General features: G+C 38.4%; 1 pseudogene across 1 annotated transcript; it reads left to right on the forward strand.

Moving 5' to 3' along the window:
• Window positions 1-3,341: 3,341 nt before the first annotated feature.
• On the forward strand, window positions 3,342-4,478 carry LOC306668852 (large ribosomal subunit protein uL6-like; annotated as a pseudogene). Its single transcript has one exon. The product of its transcript is annotated as a large ribosomal subunit protein uL6-like (transcript).
• Window positions 4,479-8,380: the final 3,902 nt, after the last annotated feature.

Below are 8,380 nucleotides of genomic sequence, written 5' to 3' on the forward strand. Positions count from 1 at the left end.
AGGCCATACTTCATAGTTTAAATTTTGATCACTTCTCTGGCTAGAAATATATAGTTCAACACTGTCTCACTGCTGGGCAGCAACGGCCAGCCACAGCTCCTAGTCAGCCAGACAATCACCAGGGGAAACAACCGATACTCTACAGTGTAGTGTGTTGCTAAGTTATAATGTTTGGTAGACTAGGTGATTAAATGCATTTTTATTTACAGTGTTTTCAACTTATGATGGGTTTATCAGAATGTATCCCCTAGGAGGAGCACATTTTATTGTTTGCAAATAATAATAAAGCTGATTTGAACTCAGTAAAATTAATTTTTTAACACTGGATTTTTTTCAAGAAGTAGTCTTGATGTTTGCTTATAGCACTGGTGTGTGAGTTGTTCATGAAATCAACTCACAAAATTTAAGATTGGAAAGCTAGGCAGATGCAATTTTGCCAAATTTATCATGCTAGTGTTGAAGGGTCTTTGTGATTCCGTAGGTTATAGAAAGATTGAATATTCTATCTATAGATTTCACGTGATACATCACTATAAACATGGTTCTAAAATTTGTACAGTAAATAATTTCATTTTTACCAGCCTGTCTTATTTGAGCAAGGAATAACCAATGGAGCACACTTGGAGAAATGCTGAATTACAGTTCATGAATGTCTACCTGGAAGGCAGTTTCTAACTCTATTCTGTTTCAGTTTTTAATTCTGTATGTGTGTGTACATGTTTTAAATCTTAAATCTCAAAGAGTGATTTAATGTCATATTTTCCACATGTGTTCGAGCATGATGTTCTTTTCTCAGCTGCATCTTTCAAAATTAGTTTCTATTCCATTTGCTTCCAGAAATAATTACTAGGGATCTTACAAACAGTTTGGATCATGCCTTTTCCTTATAAATAATGTTGGTCAAATGGCAAAAATAAAATTGTCAGTTTTTCAGAAGACTCAAACTAGTTTTTAATAAATGAACAACGATACAGGATTTCAATTCACTAAGATCTAAGATAGTCAAGATCAATGAGACAAAACATTATGGGACCTAAAAAAATCTATTAGTTCAGTGTATATGTTCTGGGGAGGATGGGGAAGACCAGGCACTGGAGTTTTCACTTGACAATAAACTCCACCAAAAGTATAATGTTGCTGCATCAAAAACCAGTTCAAGGCTAGTCCACACTGTTGAGAGAATGGTTTCAAGTATAATAAGATGTAAGGGAAACATTGTGGCTAAGGATTACCGTAAATCTACAAGACGATGAAAGCTCTGGGAATGATGTCAAGGAATGGGGTGCAAAGTCTGAGGAAAAGAATACACAGATATTAATGTCATTGGCTTCCAAAAATGTGGGGAAATTTTGTGGAATTTCATTTAGGCACCTCAATTGCCAGCTTCTAGTCTGATTTTTTTAAATCTCTGGTTGCACCTAACCAGGGCTATTTTAATCAAAGGAGAAATGTGTTCACAAAACCTAGAAGTGGTAGGAGGATCAAGTTCAGTAAAGATGGAGGAGGCTCTGGGACAAGAATGTCTGAAGACACCAACTGGTCCTCACACCCCTGCCACTGTCCGTAACGATGAATACTCAGCACCTACCCCATGTGCTTACACTTGCCGTAGCAGCACTCACTCAAGATTCAAAACCCCATGAGAGAATATTCAATGAGTTGAACCTGAATCAGATATCTGGCTCAGGCAGCAAAAGGGAAGAGAGAGAGAGAGAGAGAGAGAGAGAGAGAGAGATCCTATATTTTTTTTGCACCTCTTTCTCCAAAACAAAATACAATGGGGCAGTCCCCAAAGGCAAATCGGGGTGCTGCTTGAGACAGCCAGAACTACTAAATGTCAAGTGAAAAAACTACAAGGGTTTAGTTTTAAGTACTTTTAGAGGAAAAACTAGGAAAAAGTGAGACAGAGTAAAGACAGTGTGTTAGCATATAGAACTTGGTAACCATTTTTTGCTGCACCAGAAAGACCCTTTACTAGAGAGAGAACATGGGATCACCTGAAATAGCCTGGCAACAATGTGATGGTGGTTGTTTGAGGATGCTGTAAACATGTCCTTAATTAGAGGAGTTTCTACTAAATGAACTCTAATCAAGATTCTTCCTCTGTGTTGTAAAGGCAACAATTATTCAGACTCATTCAGTGAGAACTCTGAAATCTATGATAGGCAAACGAGGGGATTTTGAAAGTGAAATGCACGTTTGGGGTCATCTTTAACTGTACAATATTATCAACATGGAAACTGAGACCGAGACAAACAAATTTTTTCCCCCTCAAGGGCTCTCAGTGAGTGAGTATCAAAAAAAATTATAACACCCAGGATTTCCATGCCCCCAGTCCATCCTTCCTTTTTACAGTGATAGAAATATAAAACCTACTGTAGTCCCCCAGTCTACCCCCATTGTTGTTAACAGAGTTAATATGAACATAGGAAATGTCAGGTGGAGAGGGGAAAGGTTGAAGGGGAGGCAGAGGCAATATGAACATTCATTCAAACCTGAATGAATTTACTGTTTTGATATGACCTCCAATTTACCAACATGTCCTTGACCTTTCTGATAATTAAAATTTTGGTGTTAAAGAAAAAGTAATACCTTGCCCACTAGCAAGATCTCAGGAAAATGTCACCATGAAGGTGAATTATTTTTCATCTGCTTAGCAAACTTTTTGACTGATGAAAAATCAATACTTCACCAATTCTTATCGCAGGTGTTGTTTGTCTGATGTCTCCTCTGTCCAGATACAACCATTTAAACATGACCTTAAGGAGAAAAATAGCCTATGGCTGATCTGGAACTGCCTTAAATGGATTTGTAACTGAAAAGATGTTTGCTTGAAATGTTTCTTAAAGGACAAATCCATTATTTGTTGCCACTTTTTCCAAGGTTCCTGGAAAAATTAGCTTAATTATTTATTTGGTTGCCAGAACATAGCAGATCTTCCTCTCTTGAGAAAGAAGGGCAAATGCTATTGTTCATTGGTTTCAAGAAATTCCTCCATAAATCAGAATACTGAAATGGATAGATTAAATCATTAGACACTCTTTTTTGAAAGACAGAGAATATTAATTCTTCCTCATCAATAGAGGCAGAATAAAAATAAGAGTTTCCTTAGAGGCTGTGTCTAAGGAATATGGAGATAAAATGTGAAAACCTCATTCAGGGACCTCATAAATAGGTCCAATGACTGAATCATCCTATCTCCTTTCAAATTGATGTCGGGTATAGATTCTCTAACTGCATCCTAAAACAGTGTCCATTAGCAGTCAGATAAAGGTTAGTAAGGACTCAGAAGCACTCATTTAAAAGAAAATCAAAAGAAAAATAAGAAAGTACATTAATGGATGGGGGCAAAGGTCTATCCTTCTCTCTTTGCCATATCTACTGTGAAAACGAAGACCACTCTCAGCAATGGGACTCTCGACATTCCAGAAAATGTCAACCTCACTATGAAGGGATGCTCAGTTATTATGAAGGACCCTAGAGGAACTCTCTGGAAGGACTTCAATAACATCAGAGTAGACCTCAGTCTCCTGGGAAAGAAAAAGAAGAGGCTTTGCCAAGAGAGAAGACTTGGCTGCAGTTCACAGTATCTGTAGTCATATGCAGATAATCTAGGCTTCCTTACCAGACAAGGTCTGTATGCACTCTTGTCCCCATCCATGTCATTATTCAAGAGAATGGGTCCCTAGTTGAAATCTAAAATTCCTTGGGTGAAAAATAGATCTGCAGGGTTCAGATGAGGACAGGTGTTTCTTGTTCAGTATCCGAAGCCCAAAAAGATGAGTTAATCCTTGAAGGAAATGATATTGAATTTCTTTCAAATTCAGCCTCTTTGATTCAGCAAGCCACAACAGTTAAAAACAAGAGTATCAGAAAAATTTTGGCTGGCATCTATGTTTCTGAAAAAGCAACGTTCAGTAGGCTGATGAGTAAGATCTGAGTTACCCAGCTACAGAAACAAGAACCCAGATTATAATACCAATTTATGATATTTGAATGATGCAATGAAAGACCTCTATTGAAAAAAAAAAAGTCATCCAAAAATCAGAGTCTTCCATTTCTACTACTGTCACCCGCACTGACTTCTGGGGTCTGTAGGAGCTATTGGACAGTTTGCCGTAGGTTATGCAGCAGATGGAGTGGGAATGCCCCACCCTTTCAGAGCACCAATTCTTCCCTTCGACTGTTTCTAGTCACTGTAAGTGACAGCGTGTTTACACCTTATACTTCCGGTAGTAAGAGCTAACCCAGCTCCTCCTTGGCTACTTCTGTTTTCTTTGAGTGGAGTGCACACTGGGCAAGTTTCTGTGCAGGTTTTTGAGCAAACAACTTCCTTCTGTTTGCATTTATTCACCTTGGGGTGTTGATCGTGACCTTTCTTTACATTCCCGATGTTGCAGGAGGGAAATGGTCACATTTTACCAATGCTGGAAACCATCAGGGAAGAACATTGTTTGTAAGACACTTTTAAAATAAGGAAATGGCAGGTTTCCCCATCATAGCTGCAATATCTTGTGGAATCAGTAGAGTTTTTTTGAAAAGCTAATGATCAGTTTGTATTACATCAATTCTTTGGGAGGAGGGCTTAAGGTAGCAAGTTTTGTTCCTAGAATCTAGAACAGCGGTTTTCTTACATCAAGATCCAGATAAAATCTGCAACAAAAGTTTAGCAAAAACAAAAACCTCACTTATCATAAGCATGCTTTTCCCACTTCTATTTCATTTCAATGCCATTTGTGACTCATTAAATCAATATGATGACTCTCTGATCAGTTACAACCTACAGTCTAAAGACATGTTCTAAAACATGAAGAAATTCTCTTCTAATCCAGTGTCATTTAAAATCATATTTTAAGGAGTCTACAGTTAGACTGCACATCAAAGCCACCAGATTAGGCACCATTGCTCCAGTCTAGAACCACCAATAAGAAAACCTACAAGTTCTTTTATGGAAATATAGTGTTTAAAAGAAACTCTCCTTGTAAAGTTACTTTACATAATATGAATTTGCCAGTGGGCAGGCTATTTATTTATATTCAGCACAGGACAACCTGTAAAGCACTGTACAATCTGTTTTTCCCCTGGAGTAGCAGTATTCCTAATGGCCAGGAAGCCAGGGCCATGTCCTGGACACAGTTCAGATAAGGCAAGGGTTATTATAGAGCTGCCTCTGGTCTCGGCAACCTTTCCCCTAGAGAGCTTTATTTCCACGAACAGAAACTGGATGCCTAAGAGCTTATGCATGGAAAGTTATTGCTGCCTCACTGCAGTGACCTTTTACCTACTTAACTTCTCCTTGTTGACTCCACTATCCTCAGTCCAGCCCTGCTGTGGGATTGATCTGACCTCTCACCCACTTAGCTTCACTAAAGAGAAAGCTGGTATCTGCTCAGCTTCTGCAAGACAGGCTGTTCTTTCTTCCAAAATAATGTTGATGAAAACTGTGCGGTGCAGAGAGTAACTTTATTTTCATTTTTAAACAAGAAATGAAGCCTATAAATTATTGCCCTAGCAAAGGAAAACAATCCCTTTGCTCCAATACACATTAAATTTTGAGGAGACAGTGTGAAGAAAGGAGAGGGGGAAGAACCCTAGTGTGGAAAGGGTGGAGAAAGTTACAGAAGGGGAGCCCAGCCTTTCCCACCTGTCTTTCCTCTCTGCACTCAGCACTGGTTGTTGAAACCCAGCCAGGCCCCTTTTGTCAACAAGAACATAAACATGTGCCCAGCTCAGCACATTTGGATCCTCAAGTTTATTTCAAAACACAAAATCTAAAGAGGGAAAGGAACGTGTTCCTATGTGATTATTGTTAAAGTTGAAAACAGTCTAGATTTCTCCCTGGTAGAGTTAACCCCATGATCTACTTGTAAAAGGACATCAGGTAAAATCAGTGTCATACAACAAACCAACCGTTGACTGTAAAGCATCTGCTTGGTTTGTTGTAAACTCAGTTTCACGCTGTTGCCTGGATTTAGCCAAGAGAGCAAACAGGTATTCTTAGTCCCATAGTGTCAGAAAGATTAATGTAAAAAATTTTTAGAATTCTCAAGCCCCAGGAGAGTGTGTCAAAGATATGTATTTAAAATGAGATTTAGAAAATCCATGTTTCCTACTGGCCTCGTGACTTGGGTGACTTAATGTTTCTGCTTTCATTTTTTTCCTCTGCAGGTGAATAGATTGGATTAAATGAATGATTTTCACATTTGTCATGGACAGTTTTACTAAGGGGCAGATTTTCCAAATGTAAAAGGGAAGGCGGAGCAGGGGCGTTGCTGCAGGCCAGATGCCCCACTAGGAAACTGCACGGCCCCCAGTCCAAGAATAAGAAGGGGTTGCATCCCCAAAACCTAATTCACTGATACACGGGCATCTGGAGTGTTACATTGGGAAGAATCCCAAGGCCAACCTAGACTAAACAGGAAAGGATAAGATCTATTATTAGTGGTGGAATCCACGTTGGACAGGGAGGGACCGAGAGCTTGCATAACATACACTTGCTTAAACTGTATTTTCAAACAAACAGAAAATTTTAGTGTAACATCTTGGTATCTATGATTTCACTGCTAAACATAAGGTAGTGACCTGCTCAGGCTAATAGAGCAGGGCACATAAATAGATTGAATTAACCAGGTAGTAAGGAATATTTACATAACTGACAGATTTTTCCCTTTTTACCTGGATAATCAGTGCAATATTGAAGTAATCTTTTTCATTGTTATTGTTTTCTTAATCCTGCCCTGGGTTAAGCAAACACATTACAAGATTTCCTTTTGTCTTGTCCAGTTGTCTTTCATATGACCTGAAGACTGATCATAGTCCTTTTATTATTTGCAACATCAGAAAAGTTGACCAATCAGCACTACATAAACCAAACCCGACTGGCAGCAAAACCTGGAGTTTTCGAAGGAAGACAAGCGTACCTGAACTAAATTAGCCTGTTTGGTGAAAATCTTGGAAATTTAGGCAATGAAGAGAAAGCAGAGGAAAAGCACAGGCTGGAGAACTGGAAACAATGTTTCAGCCAGCATGGAAGGCTTAGCATCAGCTCCCAGCAGACACTGGGTAGGAATGATAGGGGAGAGAAAGCGGCCTGCAGGTGCCTCAGTTCCTCAGTCCTTCCACCTCTTGGTGTGCACAAGAGGTTGCAAATAGAAGGCAGAAGAACTACTGGCCCATTTTAAAATTTTTGCCTTGCTTTTTCTTCCAATTCAATCCAAAGCTTTTTCTGAATATATATTTGCCAAACTCTTATACCTGTTCTCTATTTTCATTTCAACTTTTTAAAAACATTTTTTATTATCATTATTTTTATTTAGCTTTTAATTTTTTACAGACTGCATTTTGATTCATTGTACACAAATGGGGTACACAATTTCATTTCTATGGTTAACATTTATTTTCCTATAATTAAGAAATAACACACAGTTCATTGTTTAACATTTGGGAAAACATTTAAGAAGCAAATGTAAATGCCCATAAGTTTGTCACCTAAAAATTAAACACTATTGTTAAACTGGTGTATTTTCTTACATTTGTGCAAAGAATATTCAAAATATTAACGTGTGTTTTTCAACAACATTTCTTATGGCCCCAGAATCCTCTCCCACATTTGGGTACATGGACCATGATTCACAAAAACAGTCAAAAATACTCACTACACATTTAAGAGATGTGCTTTATGGAGAAATTGAAATTCAGTTTTCATTTCTCTTGGTTCCACAAAACTTAGTTTCTCTGATCTATCCAGTAACTCCCTTTTAGGGCTTATCTGAGCTGTCATCAGTTCTCCAACTCTTATTCACTTCTATACCTCCAGAACCAGAAACTCTATTCTAGTTTGAGAGGTAATAGTGGGAACCATGAAGTGATATGTTTTATATTCACATACTATAAAGCCCTTCAAGATCTTTGCTTTTGAAACTTATTTTTCTGTACCAAAACCCTTGGAAGACAGCAGGAATACAAATAACTGTGTGGGGGCATTTAGTCACACAGGCCTGAGACAACCTTATGAAGTTTGCTTCAGCCTAAAAATGGATGTAGTACAGCCATAACAAATGGGGCACTGAGGTGGATGGAACACAAGACATAGTTCAGTATGTTTCAGAAGCAGCAGAGGCAGATAGTTCCCATGGACGAGAAAAGTACAGAGAGAGCTCACCAGGTTTTGGATGCAAATGAGGCATAATGGAGCAACAATTTGCTTGAACCAACAATCTAAGACCCAATTTTATGGGAAGTATCTCAATGTATATTACATGGCTAGATGCCTACCTGCTCTGAGAAAAATTAGAGTAAAATCTTACATTCTCCAAAAGACCTTATGATAGATGTCAGTCTGACTTATAGGAAGTCAAGGCCAATCAAATATCAGCCCTTG

The sequence above is a fragment of the Sciurus vulgaris genome (assembly GCF_902686455.1).
Source record: "Sciurus vulgaris genome assembly, chromosome: 8".
Classification (NCBI taxonomy): domain Eukaryota; kingdom Metazoa; phylum Chordata; class Mammalia; order Rodentia; family Sciuridae; genus Sciurus; species Sciurus vulgaris.